The 23,538-nt window shown below is 47.1% G+C and overlaps 1 protein-coding gene across 2 annotated transcripts in view; it reads left to right on the top strand.

Annotated features, from left to right (window-relative positions):
- Window positions 1–23,538, top strand: part of CSNK1E (casein kinase 1 epsilon) — a 121,518-nt gene that overhangs the window by 41,266 nt on the left and 56,714 nt on the right. The window lies entirely within an intron of this gene.

Raw genomic sequence — 23,538 nt, forward strand, 5'->3', positions numbered from 1 at the left:
TAAGTACAAGCGAGCAAAAGGCCACTCTTTTCTGCCCCGGGGCAGAGGAAGAGGAAAAAGACTGCACCATGCAGCCGCTTCCCAGTAGCAGAAGCCCTCCCCTGCTTCTGCCAAGTCTTCAGCATGACGCTGGGGCTTTACAAGCAGACTCAGATATGGTGGGGGCCCGTCTCAAGAATTTCAACGCGCAGTGGGCTCACTCGCAAGTGGATCCCTGGATTCTACAGGTAGTATCGCAGGGGTACAAACTGGAATTCGAGGCGTTTCCCCCTCGTCGGTTCCTGAAGTCTGCTTTACCAAAGTCTCCCTCCGACAGGGAGGCAGTTTTGGAAGCCATTCACAAGCTGTATTCCCAGCAGGTGATAATCAAGGTACCCCTCCTGCAACAAGGAAAGGGGTATTATTCCACGCTGTTTGTGGTACCGAAGCCGGACGGCTCGGTGAGACCAATTTTAAATCTGAAATCCTTGAACACTTACATAAAAAGGTTCAAATTCAAGATGGAGTCACTCAGAGCAGTGATAGCGAACCTGGAAGAAGGGGACTATATGGTGTCTCTGGACATCAAAGATGCTTATCTCCACGTCCCAATATACCCTTCTCACCAAGGGTACCTCAGGTTTGTAGTACAAAACTGTCATTATCAGTTTCAGACGCTGCCGTTTGGATTGTCCACGGCACCTCGGGTCTTTACCAAGGTAATGGCCGAAATGATGATTCTTCTACGAAGAAAAGGCATTTTAATTATCCCTTACTTGGACGATCTCCTGATAAGGGCAAGATCCAGGGAACAGTTAGAAGTCGGAGTAGCACTATCTCAGGTAGTGTTACGTCAGCACGGGTGGATTCTAAATATTCCAAAATCGCAGCTGATTCCAACGACACGTCTACTGTTCCTAGGAATGATTCTGGACACAGTCCAGAAGAATGTGTTTCTCCCGGAGGAGAAGGCCAGGGAGTTATCCGAGCTAGTCAGGAACCTCCTAAAACCAGGCCAGGTCTCAGTGCATCAGTGCACGAGGGTCCTGGGAAAAATGGTGGCTTCTTACGAAGCGATTCCATTCGGAAGATTCCATGCAAGAACATTTCAGTGGGATCTACTGGACAAATGGTCCGGATCGCATCTGCAGATGCATCAGCGGATAACCCTGTCGCCAAGGACAAGGGTGTCTCTCCTGTGGTGGCTGCAGAGTGCTCATCTACTAGAGGGCCGCAGATTTGGCATTCAGGATTGGATCCTGGTAACCACGGATGCCAGCCTGAGAGGCTGGGGAGCAGTCACACAGGGAAGGAATTTCCAGGGCCTGTGGTCAAGCATGGAAACATCTCTTCATATAAACATTCTGGAACTAAGGGCCATTTACAATGCCCTAAGTCAAGCAAAACCTCTGCTTCAGGGTCAGGCGGTGTTGATCCAATCGGACAACATCACGTCAGTCGCCCACGTAAACAGACAGGGCGGCACGAGAAGCAGGAGGGCAATGGCAGAAGCTGCAAGGATTCTTCGCTGGGCGGAAAATCATGTGATAGCACTGTCAGCAGTTTTCATTCCGGGAGTGGACAACTGGGAAGCAGACTTCCTCAGCAGACACGACCTTCACCCGGGAGAGTGGGGACTTCACCCAGAAGTCTTCCACCTGATTGTAAACCGTTGGGAAAAACCAAAGGTGGACATGATGGCGTCACGTCTAAACAAAAAACTGGACAGATATTGCGCCAGGTCAAGGGACCCTCAGGCAATAGCAGTGGACGCTCTGGTAACGCCGTGGGTGTACCAGTCAGTGTATGTGTTCCCTCCTCTGCCTCTCATACCAAAAGTACTGAGAATCATAAGAAGGAGAGGAGTAAGAACTATACTCGTGGTCCCGGATTGGCCAAGAAGGACTTGGTACCCGGAACTTCAAGAGATGCTCACGGATGAACCGTGGCCTCTACCTCTAAGAAAGGACCTGCTACTGCAGGGGCCTTGTCTGTTCCAAGACTTACCGCGGCTGCGTTTGACGGCATGGCGGTTGAACGCCGGATCCTGAGGGAAAAAGGCATTCCAGAAGAAGTCATTCCTACTCTGGTCAAAGCCAGGAAGGACGTAACCGCAAATCATTATCACCGCATTTGGCGTAAATATGTTGCGTGGTGTGAGGCCAAGAGGGCCCCTACAGAGGAATTTCAACTGGGTCGTTTCCTTCATTTCCTGCAAACAGGACTGTCTATGGGCCTAAAATTAGGGTCCATTAAGGTTCAAATTTCGGCCCTGTCGATTTTCTTCCAGAAAGAACTGGCTTCAGTACCTGAAGTTCAGACATTTGTAAAAGGGGTGCTGCACATACAGCCTCCTTTTGTGCCTCCAGTGGCACCTTGGGATCTCAACGTGGTGTTGAGTTTTCTAAAGTCACATTGGTTTGAACCACTTTCCACTGTGGACTTGAAATATCTCACATGGAAGGTGTCGATGCTGTTAGCCTTGGCTTCAGCCAGGCGTGTGTCAGAATTGGCGGCTTTATCATATAAAAGCCCTTACTTAATTTTTCATTCTGACAGGGCGGAATTGAGGACTCGTCCTCAATTTCTACCTAAGGTGGTTTCTGCATTTCACATGAACCAACCTATTGTGGTACCTGCGGCTACCAGGGACTTAGAGGACTCTAAGTTGCTTGACGTTGTCAGGGCCTTAAAAATATATGTTTCCAGGACGGCTGGAGTCAGGAAATCTGACTCGCTGTTTATCCTGTATGCACCCAACAAGCTGGGTGCCCCTGCTTCTAAGCAGACGATTGCTCGTTGGATTTGTAGTACAATTCAGCTTGCACATTCTGTGGCAGGCCTGCCACAGCCAAAATCAATAAAAGCCCATTCCACAAGGAAAGTGGGCTCATCTTGGGCGGCTGCCCGAGGGGTCTCGGCTTTACAACTTTGCCGAGCAGCTACTTGGTCAGGGGCAAACACGTTTGCTAAATTCTACAAATTTGATACCCTGGCTGAGGAGGACCTGGAGTTCTCTCATTCGGTGCTGCAGAGTCATCCGCACTCTCCCGCCCGTTTGGGAGCTTTGGTATAATCCCCATGGTCCTTACGGAGTCCCAGCATCCACTAGGACGTCAGAGAAAATAAGATTTTACTTACCGATAAATCTATTTCTCGTAGTCCGTAGTGGATGCTGGGCGCCCATCCCTAGTGCGGATTGTCTGCAATACTTGTATATAGTTATTGTTACAAAAATTCGGGTTATTATTGTTGTGAGCCATCTTTTCAGAGGCTCCCTTGCGTTTATCATACTGTTAACTGGGTTCAGATCACAAGTTGTACGGTGTGATTGGTGTGGCTGGTATGAGTCTTACCCGGGATTCAATATCCTTCCTTATTATGTACGCTCGTCCGGGCACAGTATCCTAACTGAGGCTTGGAGGAGGGTCATAGGGGGGGGAGCCAGTGCACACCACCTGATCCTTAAGCTTTTATTTTGTGCCCTGTCTCCTGCGGAGCCGCTATTCCCCATGGTCCTTACGGAGTCCCAGCATCCACTACGGACTACGAGAAATAGATTTATCGGTAAGTAAAATCTTATTTCTCTATCGTCCTAAGTGGATGCTGGGGTTCCTGAAAGGACCATGGGGAATAGCGGCTCCGCAGGAGACAGGGCACAAAAGTAAAGCTTTTACAGGTCAGGTGGTGTGTACTGGCTCCTCCCCCTATGACCCTCCTCCAGACTCCAGTTAGATTTTTGTGCCCGGCCGAGAAGGGTGCAATTCTAGGTGGCTCTCATAAAGAGCTGCTTAGAGAGTTTAGCTTAGGTTTTTTATTTTACAGTGATTCCTGCTGGCAACAGGATCACTGCAACGAGGGACAGAGGGGAGAAGAAGTGAACTCACCTGCGTGCAGGATGGATTGGCTTCTTGGCTACTGGACATGAAGCTCCAGAGGGACGATCACAGGTACAGCCTGGATGGTCACCGGAGCCACGCCGCCGGCCCCCTCACAGATGCTGAAGCAAGAAGAGGTCCAGAATCGGCGGCTGAAGACTCCTGCAGTCTTCTTAAGGTAGCGCACAGCACTGCAGCTGTGCGCCATTTTCCTCTCAGCACACTTCACACGGCAGTTACTGAGGGTGCAGGGCGCTGGGGGGGGGCGCCCTGGGAGGCAAATGTAAACCTTTAAAAAGGCTAAAAATACCTCACATATAGCCCCAGAGGCTATATGGAGATATTTACCCCTGCCTAAATGTACTAAATAGCGGGAGACGAGCCCGCCGGAAAAGGGGCGGGGCCTATCTCCTCAGCACACGGCGCCATTTTCTGTCACAGCTCCGCTGGTCAGGAAGGCTCCCAGGTCTCTCCCCTGCACTGCACTACAGAAACAGGGTATAACAGAGAGGGGGGGCAAAATAAATGGCAATATATTAATATAAAAGCAGCTATAAGGGAGCACTTAATCATAAGGCTATCCCTGTCATATATAGCGCTTTTTGGTGTGTGCTGGCAGACTCTCCCTCTGTCTCCCCAAAGGGCTAGTGGGTCCTGTCTTCGTATAGAGCATTCCCTGTGTGTCTGCTGTGTGTCGGTACGTGTGTGTCGACATGTATGAGGACGTTATTGGTGTGGAGGCGGAGCAATTGCCAAATATGAGGATGTCACCTTCTAGGGGGTCGACACCAGAATGGATGCCTTTATTTGTGGAATTACGGGATAGCGTCAACTCGCTTAAGCAGTCGTTTGCCGACATGAGGTGGCCGGACACTCACTTAGTGCCTGTCCAGGCGCCTCAAACACCGTCAGGGGCTGTAAAACGCCCCTTGCCTCAGTCGGTCGACACAGACCCAGACACAGGCACTGATTCCGGTAGTGAAGGTGACGAATCAACCGTATTTTCCAAAAGGGCCACACGTTATATGATTTTGGCAATAAAGGAGATGTTACATTTAGCTGATACTACAGGTACCACTAAACAGGGTATTATGTGGGGTGTGAAAAAACTACCAGTAGTTTTTACCGAATCAGAAGAATTAAATGACGTGTGTGATGAAGCGTGGGGTGCCCCGATAAAAAACTGCTAATTTCAAAGAAGTTATTGGCTTTATACCCTTTCCCGCCAGAGGTTAGGGAGCGCTGGGAAACACCTCCTAGGGTGGACAAAGCGCTAACACGCTTATCAAAACAAGTGGCGTTACCCTCTCCTGAGACGGCCGCACTTAAAGATCCATCAGATAGGAGGATGGAAAATATCCAAAAAGGTATATACACACATGCAGGTGTTATACTACGACCAGCTATTGCGACTGCCTGGATGTGCAGTGCTGGGGTAGTTTGGTCAGAGTCCCTGATCGAAAATATTGATACCCTGGACAGGGACAATATTTTACTGTCGTTAGAACAAATAAAGGATGCATTTCTTTATATGCGTGATGCACAGAGAGATATCTGCACACTGGCATCACGGGTAAGTGCTATGTCCATTTCGGCCAGAAGAGCTTTATGGACACGACAGTGGACAGGCGATGCGTAGAGGAGTTATTTGGGGTCGGTCTATCGGATTTGGTGGCCACGGCTACGGCCGGGAAATCCACCTTTCTACCTCAAGTCACTCCCCAACAGAAAAAGGCACCGACCTTTCAATCGCAGCCTTTTCGTTCCTTTAAAAATAAGAGAGCAAAGGGCTATTCATATCTGCCACGAGGCAGAGGACGAGGGAAGAGACAGCAACAGGCAGCTCCTTCCCAGGAACAGAAGCCCTCCCCGGTTTCTACAAAAGCCTCAGCATGACGCTGGGGCTTCGCAAGCGGACTCGGGGGCGGTAGGCGGTCGTCTCAAGAATTACAGCGCGCAGTGGGCTCACTCGCAGGTAAATCCCTGGATCCTGCAGATAATATCTCAGGGGTACAGGTTGAAATTAGAGACAGAGCCACCTCGCCGTTTCCTGAAGTCTGCTTTACCAACGTCCCCCTCAGAAAGGGAGACGGTTTTGGAAGCCATTCACAAGCTGTATTCTCAGCAGGTGATAGTCAAGGTACCTCTTCTACAACAAGGGAAGGGGTATTATTCCACTCTTTTTGTGGTACCGAAGCCGGATGGCTCGGTAAGGCCTATTCTAAATCTGAAGTCCTTGAACCTGTACATAAAGAAGTTCAAGTTCAAGATGGAGTCACTCAGAGCAGTGATAGCGAACCTGGAAGAAGGGGACTTTATGGTATCCTTGGACATCAAGGATGCGTATCTCCACGTTCCAATTACCCCTCACACAGGGGTACCTCAGGTTCGTTGTACAAAACTGTCACTATCAGTTTCAGACGCTGCCGTTTGGTTTGTCCACGGCACCTCGGGTCTTTACAAAGGTAATGGCCGAGATAATATTTCTTCTTCGAAGAAAAGGCGTATTAATTATCCCATACTTGGACGATCTCCTAATAAGGGCAAGGTCCAGAGAACAGCTAGAGATGGGTTTAGCACTATCTCAAGAGGTGCTAAAGCAGCACGGATGGATTCTGAATATTCCAAAATCCCAATTAATGCCGACAACTCGTCTGCTGTTCCTGGGGATGATTCTGGACACAGTTCAGAAAAGGTTTTTCTTCCCGAAGAAAAAGCCAAGGAGTTATCTGACCTGGTCAGGAACCTCCTAAAACCAGGAAAGGTGTCTGTACATCAATGCACAAGAGTCCTGGGAAAAAATGGTAGCTTCTTACGAAGCAATCCCTTTCGGCAGATTCCATGCAAAGGGATCTGTTGGACAAATGGTCAGGGTCGCATCTTCAGATGCACCTGCGGATAACCCTGTCGCCGAGGACAAGGGTATCCCTTCTGTGGTGGTTGCAGGAGGCTCATCTATTGGAGGGCCGCAGATTCGGCATGCAGGATTGGATCCTGGTGACCACGGGTGCCAGCCAGAGAGGCTGGGGAGCAGTCACACAGGGAAGAAATTTCCAGGGAGTGTGGTCGAGCCTGAAAAAGTCTCTTCACATAAGCATTCTGGAACTAAGAGCAATCTACAATGCTCTAAGCCAGGCGGAACCTCTGCTTCAAGGAAGACCGGTGTTGATCCAGTCGGACAACATCACGGCAGTCGCCCATGTAAACAGACAGGGCGGCACAAGAAGCAGGAGGGCAATGGCAGAAGCTGCCAGGATCCTTCGCTGGGCGGAGAATCACGTGATAGCACTGTCAGCAGTATTCATCCCGGGCGTGGACAACTGGGAAGCAGACTTCCTCAGCAGACACGACCTTCACCCGGGAGAGTGGAGACTTCATCCAGAAGTTTTCCACATGCTATTAAACCGTTGGGTAAAACCAATGGTGGACATGATGGCGTCTCGCCTCAACAAAACACTGGACAGGTATTGCGCCAGGTCAAGAGATCCGCAGGCAATAGCTGTGGACGCGCTGGTAACATCTTGGGTGTACCAGTCGGTATATGTGTTTCCTCCTCTGCCTCTCATACCAAAGGTATTGAGGATTATACGGCAAAGTGGAGTAAGACTAGTGGCTCCGGATTGGCCAAGAAGGACTTGGTACCCGGAACTTCAAGAGATGGTCACGGACGCTCCGTGGCCTCTACTTCTGAGAAGGGACCTGCTTCAGCAGGGTACTTGTCTTTTTCAAGACTTACCGCGGCTGCGTTTGACGGCATGGCGTTTTGAATGCCAGATCCTAAAAGGAAAAGGCATTCCAGAAGAAGTCATTCCTACCTTGATAAAGGCAAGGAAGGAAGTCACCGCGAAGCATTATCGCCGTATTTGGCGAAAATATGTTGCGTGGTGCGAGCAGCGGAGTGCTCCGATGGAGGAATTTCAACTGGGTCGTTTTCCTACATTTCCTGCAATCAGGATTGTCTATGGGTCTCAAATTGGGATCTATTAAGGTTCAAATTTCGGCCCTATCAATATTCTTCCAAAAAGAATTGGCCTCAGTCCCTGAGGTCCAGATTTTTATCAAAGGAGTACTGCATATACAGCCTCCTGTGGTGCCTAAGGTGGCACCGTGGGATCTAAATGTAGTTTTAGATTTCCTCAAATCAAATTGGTTTGAACCACTAAAGAAGGTGGATTTGAAATATCTCACATGGAAAGTGACTATGTTACTGGCCCTGGCTTCGGCCGGGAGAGTATCTGAACTGGCGGCTTTGTTTTATAAAAGCCCTTATTTAATTTTCCATTCGACATAGGGCAGAGCTGCGGACGCGTCCGCATTTTCTCCCTAAGGTGGTATCAGCGTTTCACCTGAACCAGCCTATTGTAGTGCCTGCGGCTACAGACGACTTGAAGGACTCCAAGTTGTTGGACGTTGTCAGAGCCTTAAAAATATACATTTAAAGGACGGCTGGAGTCAGAAAATCTGACTCGCTGTTTATACTGTATGCACCCAACAAGTTGGGTGCACCTGCTTCTAAGCAGTCGATTGCTCGTTGGATTTGTAACAAAATTCAACTTGTACATTCTGTGGCAGGCCTGCCACAGCCTAAATCTGTTAAGGCCCATTCCGCAAGGAAGGTGGGCTCATCTTGGGCGGCTGCCCGAGGGGTCTCGGCATTACTACTCTGCCGAGCAGCTACGTGGTCAGGGGAGAACACGTTTGTAAATTTTTACAAATTTGATACCCTGGCAAAGGAGGACCTGGAGTTCTCTCATTCGGTGCTGCAGAGTCATCCGCACTCTCCCGCCCGTTTGGGAGCTTTGGTATAATCCCCATGGTCCTTTCAGGAACCCCAGCATCCACTTAGGACGATAGAGAAAATAAGAATTTACTTACCGATAATTCTATTTCTCGGAGTCCGTAGTGGATGCTGGGCGCCCATCCCAAGTGCGGATTATCTGCAATACTTGTACATAGTTATTGTTAACTAATTCGGGTTATTGTTTAGGAAGCCATCTTTCAGAGGCTCCTCTGTTATCATACTGTTAACTGGGTTTAGATCACAAGTTGTACGGTGTGATTGGTGTGGCTGGTATGAGTCTTACCCGGGATTCAAAATCCTCCCTTATTGTGTACGCTCGTCCGGGCACAGTACCTAACTGGTGTCTGGAGGAGGGTCATAGGGGGAGGAGCCAGTACACACCACCTGACCTGTAAAAGCTTTACTTTTGTGCCCTGTCTCCTGCGGAGCCGCTATTCCCCATGGTCCTTTCAGGAACCCCAGCATCCACTACGGACTCCGAGAAATAGAATTATCGGTAAGTAAATTCTTATTTTTATATATATATATATATATATATATATATATATATATATATATATATATATATATATATATATATTGTTACTTTCACAGTCCAACAGACTATATTAATGCTTAGCTATTTTTGACTTTATTGTATATAAAAAAAGTAACATGTTGAGTCACAAACAAAAATTTTAATTTCATAGACCAGCGGTTCCCAAACTTTTTTTAATCACGGCACCCTAGAGTATCAGAATTTTTTTCACGGCCCTCCTAAGCCAATACTTTATTATTGAAAAATTTATAAAGAAATATTAAATTAAGTAAATTGTCTTTATAGGTCATCCTTAGGGTAACTTATGTGGTGAGGGACAAGATTTGCTTCTGATTGTCAATATATTTTATGATTGGCAGGCATTGACACTGGTTTTGCTTTTTACATTGACCATGCAGAATTTAAATTGGTTCTGGACCACCAACCCGAGGCACCCCTGCAAGTGTCCCAAGGCACCCCAGGGTGCCACGGCACCCAGTTTGAGAACCACTGTCATAGACCCTCTAGGCCTTAAGTACGCTGGTGTTTTGTGTGTGAAACTACATGTCAAATGTTGATGCTGTTGACATCACTTGTTTAGTATTTTTTTTCTTGTCAGAAAGGTTATTAAAAGTCATTCCAATGACCTTGTAGCTTCATTCTCTTAAGTTTATAGAGAATGTCTGATGACAAAGCTATGAAGCTGGATGCAAAATTAAAAACAATATATTTAACCAGTTGGAGAGAACAGCAATTGCACAGCTACACATGAATAGTTATTTTTTTTTCTTTCCTTAATGCATTAAGGGGCCTATTTATCAACGAGTGTTAAAACTCAAGAATGATAAAACGTGTTGCATATGATAAATGGTGCTCCGGCCAATCAGCTCCTGTCATGTATTCAGCTCGTAGCGGTCATATGTTTGAAAAATGACAGTTGGGAGTGATTGGCATTTATCATACACAACGAATTATATCATTCACAACATGTTTTAACACTCATTGGGCATGTATCAATTCTAAGAGCGCAGGGACACCTGACAACGGGATTTCTTCTCGCACCCTCAGTGGGGTGCGAGCAGAAATCTGACAAAAGTGACGGCACAATGCTGATTTCTGCCTGTAGCGCGTCGGAAACAGCGTCGCGCTGGACACTTAAGTTGGAGAATGCCGGTTCTCCCGACAAAACATCTTGTTTAGTCCGCTAGAACAGGCATTCTCCGATTTACCACTGCGCTGTATTGAATAGCCCCAGGAGCTAATTCACCCAACGGTGAAATGAGTGATCTGCTGGATTGTGCCTGCATGCAGGCCAATCTAGCACGGGCGATAGCGTCGCACAGGCCCGCGCATCGCTATCGCTGTGGGGCATACACACGGAGAGATCCGTGCTAAAGTTCCAAGCAATCTAGCCAGATTGCTTAGAATTTAAGCACTGATCTCTCCATGTGTACCTCCCTTAAGTATTGAATCGTGCCCATTGATAAATTGGCCCTTTAACCTGTGCTAAATGTGTTGGATGCAGTAAGCAACTTTCAGGAAACCTCAAGCAAATGGATTTAATTAGAAATTTGTATGCTGACATTGCAGCATATACCACTAGTGGTCTTACAGGGAGATGTGTAAAAGTTTAGAAAGAAATAAAGTACCAACCAATGAGCTCCTAACTAACATTTTTCAAACACAGCCTGTAAAATCCCAGAAGCTGATTGGTTAGTACTTTTTCTCTGGCCCTCTAATATGACTGCTCAAAAACAATAGTTTGGGTGACATAAATCTTGGGCCCAAGTACCCCACAGTATCTTTATAAAAGCACTGACACACAGATGTAATTGAGCCTTTAATACAGTGGTTGGGAAACGGGTAAATTACCCCAAGTGGGGTAAAAATTACATTCCTGGGGGTAATGGCCGGTCGCACTGCCGAGACACAGCCCCGGCTGGCTCCAGATGTGACGTGCTGACGTCACACCGCGCTCCCTCCTACCCACCCTGCGCTGTGTTCCTGGCCGCGGTGTGACGTGCTGACGTAAGACCGCACTCCCTCATGGCCGCCCGTCCTCCTGCGCTGTCCTGTCCTCCCGCCCTCGGAAAAGAATAAAAAAAATTAATATATATACATATACACACTCGCGCGCTCTCTCTCTCTCTCTCTCTCTCTCTCTCTCTCTCTCTCTCTCTCTCTCTCTCTCTCTCTCTCTCATGCCATATATACAGTGATAACCAGTATATATGCACAACAATATATGATTTCCTTCCTTTCAAATCCAGGGGGTAACGTCGGCGTATCTAACTATATTAAAAAAAAAAAAAGTCCCACATGCAAAAAATTTTGCTTTTGTTTACAAGCATACTCCCACAGGGAAGATCGAACAGTTGCCAATAACTGAAACTTTGCCTAAGTAATGCTGGCAGCAGAATGTCAATGGAAACCAGAGAAGTGGCTTAGGCTAAGTAATCCTGAAGTGTTGACTGTGTATCCTGAGAACTTCAGTTGGTCCTAAAGTAACTAAATTAAACTGTTATTCCAGAACTGAAAGTATTAGTTGTAGGTCAGAAGTTGCAGGGTGCCCTGGATGCTATCTGCATGAAGCCACAGAGATGGTAACTATTTAGCTCACCGTTTTAAAAAGTCTGCCCTGAAGTCACCCGATACCTCTTTCACGCATAAATCCTGTCTTGGACCTTGGACAGTGAGCCGTTTTGAAACTGAGGTTTCAGTACTTATTCCCTTTCACACATGGGTTACAGACCTGGGTTATTTCTGGTTCATCACCGCTGACACCGGACCCGGGTCTTCCAGTTTAAAGTGGATGCTTAAAGATGTCATCTTCAAGTGCTACTGTGCCCGCCAATCAGCTCCTTTTAGGCATGACCCGGGTTGATCACTGGAATAACCCTGGTACCGAGCAGGGTCGCGGAACCAGGACACCCGAGGTTGGGTCTGTTCACACATAGCTGAGACCAGGGTCGATCTGGAAGGCCTGGCAAAAAACCTGGGACGAAAGGCTGTGATGGCGATTCAATTGTTCTGCTCTGCGGCTGCCACTAGATGTCGCTGAATGGAGCAATTCAATTGTTGCTCTATTCAGGTGCGAATAGTCAGGGGGAGGAGGACGACACATTTCAACTCACCTCCTGACTGTGCGCTGAAATGTGCGATAAGTCAGCACTTTCGGTACCAAAACAGGAGTTTGGGCGCCCAAAGCAATACTTGAGATGGGATTAGTCAATTTGCGCAACTAAACCCGCCACTTTATGGGTATGAACACATGACACTCACGCCCAAGGGGGCAACAAATGAGTTTCTCTGAGCGCCCACAGAAAGTTGAATTTCCCCACTATGTGTGAAAGGGGTATTCCCATACCTCCCAACATGACCCTCTCCAGGAGGGACATAATGCTCTGCTCCTGGACTTCCCTCTTACTGTATGATTGCCATCACCTGTGCTGAAACACCTTTCTTATCCATTAACCTGTTCAACACAGGTGCAGACAATCATACATTAAGAGAGAAGTCCAGAAGCAGAGCATTGTGTCCCTCCTGGAGAGGGTCATGTTGGAAGGTATGTATTACAGTCCAGGTTTTAAGGATATCCATGCTTGTGCACAGATGGTTTAATCAAACTGACAGAGTTACTAATTAAGTCACCTGTGATTAAGCATGGATATACTTAAAACCTGGACTGGTATAGTGCCTTGAGGACCGAGTTTGGGAACCACTGATCAAGCAGTATGGTTTAGTGCAGAGGTTCTCAAACTCTGTCCTCGTGGGCCCACACAGTGCATGTTTTGCAAGTAACCGAGCAGGTGCACAGGTGTATTAATTACTCACTGACACATTTTAAAAGGTCCACAGGTGGAGCTAATTATTTCACTTGCGATTCTGTGAGGAGACCTGCAAAACATGCACTGTGTGGGCCCACGAGGACCAAGTTTGAGAACCTCTGGTTTAGTATAAAGACAGGATCCAACTCCTGACACACAAAAACAAAGGTGTTGAATTTTAGAAATGCTGACTTGGCAAAAATGGGGAGATGTTTAAGTGATTCATTGGTGGACTGGAGGGACTTGGAAGGAGTGCCGGAGATGTGGGAAAAACTGAGAAGTGCAATACTAAGGGCAACAGACCTTTGTATCAAAAAGGTTAGGAAAAGCACCAGGAAAAGGAAGACAGTGTTGTTCACAAAAGAAGTATCAACTAGTGTGAAAGCAAAAGAGATGGCTTTTAGGAAATACAGACAGACTCAAAATAGCGAAAAAGAGGTGTATCTTGACAGACGGAAGGATGCTAAGAAAGTGATCAGACGTGCAAAGGCAGAAGCTGAGGAGAAAGTGGCCCAGTCAGTAGATAAAGGGGGCAAAACTTTTTTTTAAGTATATAAATGAAAGGAGAAAATCAAATGGAGGAATAATAAGACTTAAGACAGAGAGTGAGAATTTGGTGGAGGGAGACAAGGCAATAGCAGATCACCTAAATTAATTATTTTTGCTCAGTATTTACTACAGAAGGAGAAGGACAGTTAAGTTGCAAGGACATTCATGAAAATAAGATGGATGAAAGTACATTTACAGAGAAGAAGGTCCTAACAGAACTTTCAAAACTAAAAGTGGATAAATCAATGGGGCCAGATGGGATAGTAAAAGAGCTAAAAGATGTGCTGGTGGCACCATTAACATAATTATTTAGCCAGTGACTAAATACAGGTGCCAGTCCAGAGGACTGGAAAAGAGCGAATGTAGTTCCACTGTACAAAAGTGGAAGCAAGGAAGAAGCAAGCAACTACAGACCAGTAAGCCTTACATCAGTAGTAGGGACAGTAATGGAAAAACTATTAAATTAAAGAGTTGTGGAATTTCTTAAACAACTTACAGGATCCAAAACAGCATGGACTTACTGGTGGGAGATCATACCAAACAAATGTTATTGACTTTTTTGACTCTGTGATGAAAATAATAGCTCAAGGGGGAGCTGTAGATGTAGCATATCTAGACTTTAGTAAGGCATTTGACACTGTCCCACATCGCAGACTGCTAAATAAACTTGAAAGCGTGGGGGTGAATTATAAAACCGTTAAATGGATAAGAACCTGGTTGCAGGATAGGAAACAGACAGTTGTAGTAAATGGAGTGCAATCTATGGAGGGAAATGTTACCAGTGGAGTACCCCAGGGATCTGTACTTGGACCAGTTCTCTTTAATATCTTTGTTGGTGACATTGCAAATGGTATTGAAGGGAAAGTATGCCTTTCTCTGATGTTCTAGTGGATGCTGGGGACTCCGTAAGGACCATGGGGAATAGACGGGCTCCGCAGGAGACTGGGCACTCTAAAAGAAAGATTAGGTACTATCTGGTGTGCACTGGCTCCTCCCTCTATGCCCCTCCTCCAGACCTCAGTTAGAATCTGTGCCCGGCCAGAGCTGGATGCACCTAGTGGGCTCTCCTGAGCCTGCTAGTAAAGAAAGTAATGTTAGTTTTTTTTATTTTCAGTGAGATCTGCTGGCAACAGACTCACTGCTACGTGGGACCGAGGGGAGAGAAGCAAACGTATCTGTTCACAGCTAGGTTGCGCTTCTTAGGCTACTGGACACCATTAGCTCCAGAGGGTTCGAACACAGGCAAAGGTCCTCGGTCGTCCGTTCCCGGAGCCGCGCCGCCGTCCCCCTCGCAGAGCCAGAAGATCAGAAGTTGGTGATGAAATCGGCGGCTGAAGACTCCTGTCTTCATTAAGGTAGCGCACAGCACCGCAGCTGTGCGCCATTGCTCCCACTGCACACCACACACTCCGGTCACTGTAGGGTGCAGGGGGGGGGGGGGGGGGCGCGCGCCCTGGGCAGCAATAAGAATACCTTTGGCATAAAAAAGACACATAATACAGTCTGTGACTGTATATGTGTAAAACCCCCGCCATTTTTTAGTCAGAAACAGCGGGACAGAAGCCCGCCGCTGAGGGGGCGGGGCCTTCTTCCTCAGCACACCAGCGCCATTTCTCTTCACAGCTCCGCTGGAAGGACGTTCCCAGGCTCTCCCCTGCAGTCTCCTGGCACTAAGAGGGTAAAAAGAGAGGGGGGGCACATAAATTTAGGCAAAAGGTGTATTGATACAGCAGCTATTGGGAAAAATTCACTTCTGGTAGTGTGTATCCCTGTGTATATAGCGCTGTGGTGTGTGCTGGCATACTCTTTCTCTGTCTCCCCATAGACCTTGTGGGGTCCTGTCCTCAGTCAGAGCATTCCCTGTGTGTGTGCTGTGTGTCGGTACGGCTGTGTCGACATGTTTGATGAGGAGGGTTACGTGGAGGCGGAGCAAGTGCAGATAAATGTGGTGTCGCCCCCGTCGGTGCCAACACCTGATTGGATGGATATGTGGAAGGTCTTAAATGACAATGTAAACTCATTACATAAGAAATTTGATTATGTTGCTGCCGGGGGACAGCCGGGCTCTCAACCCGGGCCTGCCCAGGCGCCTCAGAGGCCGTCAGCGTCTCAAAAACACCCACTATCTCAGTTGGTTGACACAGATGTCGACACGGAGTCCGACTCCAGCGTCGACGAGGATGAGGCACTATTACAGCCCAAAATGACTAAGGCCACATGATTATTGCAATGAAAAATGTATTACACATTTCAGAGGCTGACCCTGTCACTGACGAGAGGGTAAATATCTTTGGGGAGAAAAAGCAGCCAGTGACTTTTCCCCCGTCACATGAATTAAATGAGTTATGTGAAGAAGCGTGGTCTTCCCCTGATAAGAAAGTGGTGATTCCCAAGAGAATACTAATGGCGTACCCTTTCCCGCCAACGGATAGGTTACGCTGGGAATCCTCCCCTAGGGTTGACAAGGCCCTGACGCGCTTATCTAAAAGAGTGGCCCTGCCGTCTCAGGATACGGCCGCCCTAAAGGAACCTGCGGATAGGAAGCAGGAAGGTATCTTGAAGTCTGTGTATACACACTCTGGTACTCTACTGAGACCGGCTATTGCTTCAGCTTGGATGTGCAGTGCTGTTGCAGCATGGACAGATACTCTGTCAGAGGGGTTGGATACCCTGGACAGGGATACCGTATTGCTAACACTTAGCCATATTAAAGACGTCGTCTTATATATGCGGGATGCCCAAAGGGACATTTGCCTGCTGGGCTCTCGAATAAATGCAATGTCCATTTCTGCCAGGAGGGTCTTATGGACTCGGCAATGGACAGGGGATGCCGACTCTAAAAAACACATAGATGTTTTGCCTTATTAGGGTGAGGAATTGTTTGGGGACGGTCTCTCGGACCTCGTATCCACAGCGATAGCTGGAAAGTCGACTTTCTTGCCACAGGTTTCCTCACAGCCTAAGAAAGCACCGTATTACCAAATGCAGTCCTTTCGTTCTCAAAAAAGCAAGAGAGTCAGAGGTGCATCCTTTCTTGCCAGAGGCAGGGGTAGAGGAAAGAAGCTGCACCATGCAGCCAGTTCTCAGGAACAAAAGTCCTCCCCTGCTTCCACTAAGTCCACCGCATGACGCTTGGGCTCCACAGGCGGAGCCAGGAGCGGTGGGGGCGCGTCTCCGAAATTTCTGCAACCAGTGGGTTCGCTCACAAGTGGATCCTTGGGCTATACAAATTGTATCTCAGGGATACAAGCTGGAATTCGAAGTGACGCCCCCTCACCGTTACCTAAAATCCGCCTTGCCAGCTTCTCCCACGGGGAGGGAGATAGTCCTGACGGCTATTCACAAGCTGTACCTCCAGCAAGTGATAATAATGGTACCCCCCCTTCAGCAGGGAAGGGGTTACTATTCCACACTGTTTGTGCTACCGAAACCGGACGGTTTGGTAAGACCCATTCTAAATTTAAAATCCTTGAACATTTACATGAAAAAGTTCAGGTTCAAAATGGAATCGCTCAGAGCGGTCATTGCCAGCCTGGAAGAGGGGGATTTTATGGTATCTCTGGACATCAAGGATGCGTACTTGCATGTCCCCATTTATCCGCCTCACCAGGAGTACCTTAGGTTTGTGGTACAGGACTGTCATTACCAATTCCAGACGTTGCCGTTTGGTCTATCCACAGCACCGAGAGTCTTTACCAAGGTAATGGCGGAGATGATGGTACTTCTCCGGAAGCAAGGAGTTACAGTTATCCCGTACTTGGACGATCTCCTCATAAAGGTGAGGTCCAGAGAGCAGTTGTTGGTCAGCGTAGCGCACTCTCAGTAAGTGTTGCTACGGCACGGCTGGATACTGAATATTCCGAAGTCGCAGCTGAATCCTACGACGCGTCTGCCCTTCCTGGGCATGATTCTGGACACAGAACAGAAGAAGGTATTTCTCCCGGAGGAGAAGGCTCAGGAGTTAGTGACCATGGTTAGGGATCTCCTGAAACCAAAGCAGGTGTCTGTGCATCACTGCACGCGAGTCCTGGGAAAGATGGTAGCGTCATACGAAGCCATTCCTTTCGGCAGGTTCCATGCCAGGATCTTTCAGTGGGATCTGTTGGACAAGTGGTCCGGATCGCATCTTCAGATGCATCGGCTGATCGCCCTGTCCCCGAGGGCCAGGGTGTCTCTTCTGTGGTGGCTGCAGAGTGCTCATCTTCTCGAGGGCCGCAGGTTCGGCATACAGGACTGGGTCCTGGTGACCACGGATGCAAGCCTCCGCGGATGGGGGCAGTCACTCAGGGAAGAAACTTCCAGGGGCTGTGGTCAAGTCAGGAGACTCGTCTGCACATAAACATACTGGAATTAAGGGCCATATACAACGCCCTGAGTCAAGCGGCGCCCCTGCTTCGAGACCAACCAGTGCTGATTCAGTCAGACAACATCACGGCAGTCGCCATGTAAACCGACAGGGCGGCACAAGAAGCAGGGTGGCAATGGCGGAAGCCACAAGGATTCTTCGTTGGGCGGAGAATCACGTACAAGCACTGTCAGCAGTGTTCATTCCGGGAGTGGACAACTGGGAAGCAGACTTCCTTAGCAGGCACGACCTCCACCCGGGAGAGTGGGGACTTCATCAAGAAGTCTTCGAGCAGATTGCAAATCGGTGGGAACGGCCACAGGTGGACATGATGGCGTCCCGCCTAAACAAAAAGCTAAAAAAAATATTGCGCCAGGTCAAGGGACCCTCAGGCGATAGCTGTGGACGCACTGGTAACTCCGTGGGTGTTCCAGTCGGTATATGTGTTTCCTCCTCTTCCTCTCATACACAAGGTACTGAGAATAGTAAGAAAAAGAGGAGTGAGAACAATACTCATTGTTCCGGATTGGCCAAGAAGGACTTGGTACCCAGAACTTCAAGAGATGGTCACAGAGGACCCATGGCCTCTGCCTCTCAGACAGGACCTGTTGCAGCAGGGGCCCTGTCTATTCCAAGACTTACCGCAGCTGCGTTTGACGGCATGGCGGTTGAACGCCGGATCCTAGCGGAAAAGGGTATACCGGATGAAGTAATTCCTACGCTGATAAGAGCTAGGAAGGATGTGACAGCAAAGCATTATCACCGCATATGGCGGAAATATGTTGCTTGGTGTGAGGCCAGGAAGGCCCCTACAGAGGACTTCCAGTTGGGTCGTTTTCTGCATTTCCTACAGTCAGGTGTGACTATGGGCCTCAAATTAGGGTCCATAAAGGTTCAGATCTCGGCCCTATCCATTTTCTTTCAAAAAGAACTGGCTTCACTGCCTGAGGTTCAGACATTTGTAAAGGGAGTGCTGCATATTCACCCTACTTTTGTGCCACCAGTGGCACCTTGGGATCTTAACGTTGTGTTGGATTTCCTGAAATCCCACTGGTTTGAGCCACTTAAGACCGTGGAGCTAAAATATCTCACGTGGAAAGTGGTCATGCTATTGGCCTTAGCTTCGGCTAGGCATGTGTCAGAATTGGCGGCTTTGTCATGTAAAAGCCCCTATCTGATCTTCCATATGGACAGGGCAGAATTGAGGACTCGTCCCCAATTTCTCCCTAAGGTGGTATCATCGTTTCATTTGAACCAACCTATTGTGGTGCCTGCGGCTACTAGGGACTTGGAGGATTCCAAGTTGCTGGACGTAGTCCGGGCTTTGAAAATTTATGTTTCCAGAACGGCAGGAGTCAGAAAGTCTGACTCGCTGTTTATTCTGTATGCAGCCAACAAGGTTGGCGCTCCTGCTTCGAAGCAGACTATTGCTCGCTGGATCTGTAGCACGATTCAGCTGGCTCACTCTGCGGCTGGATTGCCGCATCCAAAATCAGTAAAAGCCCATTCCACAAGGAAGGTGGGCTCCTCTTGGGCGGCTGCCCGAGGGGTCTCGGCTTTACAGCTTTGCCGAGCTGCTACTTGGTCGGGTTCAAACACATTTGCTAAGTTCTACAAGTTTGATAACCTGGCTGAGGAGGACCTTGAGTTTGCTCATTCGGTGCTGCAGAGTTGTCTGCACTCTCCCGCCCGTTTGGGAGCTTTGGTATAATCCCCATGGTCCTTACGGAGTCCCCAGCATCCACTAGGACGTCAGAGAAAATAAGAATTTACTCACCGGTAATTCTATTTCTCGTAGTCCGTAGTGGATGCTGGGCGCCCGTCCCAAGTGCGGACTTCTTCTGCAATGCGTGTATATAGTTATTGCTTACTAAAGGGTTATTGTTATGAGCCATCAGTTGATTGAGGCTCAGTTGTTGTTCATACTGTTAACTGGGTATGGTTATCACAAGTTATACGGTGTGGCTGGTATGAGACTTACCCTGGTTTCCAAATCCTTTCCTTGTAGTGTCAGCTCTTCCGGGCACAGTTTCCCTAACTGAGGTCTGGAGGAGGGGCATAGAGGGAGGAGCCAGTGCACACCAGATAGTACCTAATCTTTCTTTTAGAGTGCCCAGTCTCCTGCGGAGCCCGTCTATTCCCCATGGTCCTTACGGAGTCCCCAGCATCCACTGCGGACTACGAGAAATAGAATTACCGGTGAGTAAATTCTTATTTTTTGCAGATGATACAAAGATATGCAACAGGGTAGACACATCAATAGGGGTAAAACAAATAATTGACCTAGCTAGGCTTGAGAAATGGTCAAGAACGTGGCAACTACAGTTTAATGCTAAAAAATGCAAAATCATGCACTTGGGTCTCAAAAACCCAAAGGCTAAATATAGTATCAAGGGTACTATAATGGAAATTACTTAGGAGGAAAGGGATTTAGGAGTCACTATTTCAAGTGACTTGAAGGCAGGAAAGCAATGCAACAAAGCAATGAAAAAGGCAAGTCAGATGCTTGGTTGCATAGGGAGAGGAATCGGTAGCAGGAAAAAAGAAATAATAAAGCCACTGTATAGGTCATTGGTACGGCCTCATCTGGAATACTGTGTCCAGTTCTGAAGACCATATCTCCAGAAGGATATAAATACATTAGAGAGTGTACAAAGAAGGGCAACTAAAATGGTGCATGGCCTACATCACAAAACTTACCCGGAAAGGCTAAAAGATCTTAACATGTATAGTTTGGAGGAGAGAAGGGAAAGGGGGGACATGATAGAAACTTTCAAATATATCAAGGGTCTTAACAAAGTTCAGGAGGGAAACATTCTTCAAAGGAAAAGAAGGGCATACATTGAGACTGGAGGGGGGGGGGAGGTTCAGGGGAAATTTAAGGAAAAATTACTTCACAGAAAGGGTAGTGGATAAGTGGAATAGCCTCCCATCAGAGGTGGTAGAGGCTAAGACTGTAGGGCAATTTAAACATGCTTGGGACAGGCATATGAATATCCTTACAAAGAATTAAGGTTAAAAAAGGGTTGAAATTGCCTAAAGGATAAAATAAAAAAGGGGCAGACTAGATGGGCCAAGTGGTTCTTATCTGCCGTCAAATTCTATGTTACTAAAATGGTGCATGGCCTGCAACACAAAACTTACCCGGAAAGGCTAAAAGATCTTAACATGTATAGTTTGGAGGAGAGAAGGGGGTCATAATAGAAACTTTCAAATATACCAAGGGTTTTAACAAAGTTCAGGAGGGAAACATTCTTCAAAGGAAGAGAAGTATTAGAGCTCGAGTATATTCACTGAAACTGGAGGGAGGCAGGTTCAGGGGAAATTTAAGGAAAAATTACTTCACAGAAAGCGGTAGTGGATAAGTGGAATAGCCTCCCATCAGAGGTGGTAGAGGCTAAGACTGTAGAGCAATTTAAACATGCTTGGGATAGGCATATGAATATCCTTACAAAGAATGAAGGTTAAAAAAGGGTTGAGATTACCTAAAGGATAAATAAAAGGGGCAGATGGGCCAAGTAGTTCTTATCTGCCATCAAATTCTGTTTCTATGGTACAGTTGTTGTACTGCAGAGATGTATTAACAGAATGTATGGAGACAATGCAATGTACTGAGTGCAGTACGCTGCCTGTCATGCGGGGGGTGACGCCACATGACAACACACAAAACACACGCAGACACGTCGGCCTACCAGGAATCTTCCTAGTGAGCCCTGTGGCCAATCTGCCCCTGGTACATGGGGACAAATGCATATGCAGCAGTGGTCCTTGCCTCTGTGAAAAGGTCCTAGCAGATAGTGAGTTAATGATTCTACAGTGTGTCAATGTCTCTGATCACAGTTTGATTTCCATGGAACTAGTTTTGTTCTACAGCATTGTGGAGGCATAGAAATGTTTTCATGTACTGACCCACTTAAAACTGGGCGCATGTATCTCCGAGGTGTGAGGGTAATCTTGTAAGCAGTTGCAGGGAGTAGGGCTTTTTAAAAACAGTGGAAAATAATTCTAGCCCGATTAAAGGATAATTACACAACAGCGGTTTGAATTACTAGGACAGTAGTGGATACATGATATTTTTCCTGGGTCTCATAAGTGGCAATTGGGGCTGCTCATTACAAGCATCAGATGATAATATGATATCTACTGAGTAGCACTAATATTTATGCGGTCCATACAGTTCTATGTGCCTATTGAGCAGGTGTTGAGACTATCCTGTTACATTCATTGTGAATGTGCTGCACACTGTCATGTCTAAGCAACCATAATATGGCTGCATTATGCCACTGGCCATAACAAACCTCAACTTGCCTGGTATATTGGTATATATGGTATATTGACAAGTACTTGTTTAATGCTTGCACAGATTGCTAATCACCAATGGGCTTCACTGCCACAAGGTGAAATATATTTTCACCATGCAAAATAATATTTCAACCTTTTATACGTGCTCGCTAGCCACGGGAAAAGTAAAGTGTGCGTATGCTCCATTGCAGTGTCTCCCCAGTCTGGAGCCATCAGAAGCCATTTTTAAAATGTTTTTTTCCTTTATTGTACTAGGAACAATAGTTTACAGAATTTTGACAGTGTCTAAAATAGCTGCTTTTCCATATAAATTATCAGATAACAACACAAAGCTTCAGTAACTTATCAGAACTATAGATATTTTATGATATCCAGGATATGTTATTGTAAGGCTATGGGACTATCCTAGGGTATCCGGTCTCTAGGTCGACAAGACTTGGATTGACAGTGTCTAGGTCGACCACTATGGTAGACAGTAACTAGGTCGACAGGGTCTCTAGGCCTACAGGTCAAAGGGTCGACATGAGTTTTTCACAAAAAAAATTAATCTTTTTTTTAACTCTTTCATACTTTACAATCCATATGGACTACGATTTGGAACGGTCACCTGTGCCGAGCGCAGCGAGGCACCTTGCCCGAAGCATGGCGAGCAAAGCGGTGCACTAATTGGGGTTCCCGGTAACTATACAGCGCAAATGACACCACAAAAGATTTAAAAAACTCATGTCGACCTTTTGACCTATCGACCTAGTTACTGTCAACCAATAGTGGTCAACCTAGACACTGAAGACCTAAGTGTGGTCGACCTTCAATACCACAGCCCTATCATAGTGCAGGCTACTGACATCATTAGTAGTTCAAATGGAAATTGGGTGCATTTACTTCTAGTGTACAGTACCACGTAGGTTGGAAATCTTGAGTTCTGTCTTCTTTCTTGGAATGAGGTTTGTAGACATTTTGCAATGTGTATTTTTACCTGTCACAATATTTTTCTCATCTGGAAGATGAAATGTATTTACGGGTCTACACAAACATTCGCATTATAGAGAACAGGGTCTTTGCCAGTATACTATTTGAATGTGTGATTTTTGTCGTCTGGTAAATGGGTCTTTTCCAGATGGGCACTCACTCCAGGGAGATATTTTTATATGGAATGCTCCTCTGGTTAGAGTGCTGGGCATTAGCTGCATTCCTGTGCATGGTGTTGCTTGTGGCCAAAGAGCAGCTGTCAGATTTCTGTGTATGTTCATTTGTTCTTCTTTATTGTGTTGCGTTGTGTTACATTTGCTATTTTCTTCACATAGAACTGTACATAACTCGCCATTTCCCTGCCGATAACT

This window comes from Pseudophryne corroboree, chromosome 9 (assembly GCF_028390025.1).
Source record: "Pseudophryne corroboree isolate aPseCor3 chromosome 9, aPseCor3.hap2, whole genome shotgun sequence".
Classification (NCBI taxonomy): domain Eukaryota; kingdom Metazoa; phylum Chordata; class Amphibia; order Anura; family Myobatrachidae; genus Pseudophryne; species Pseudophryne corroboree.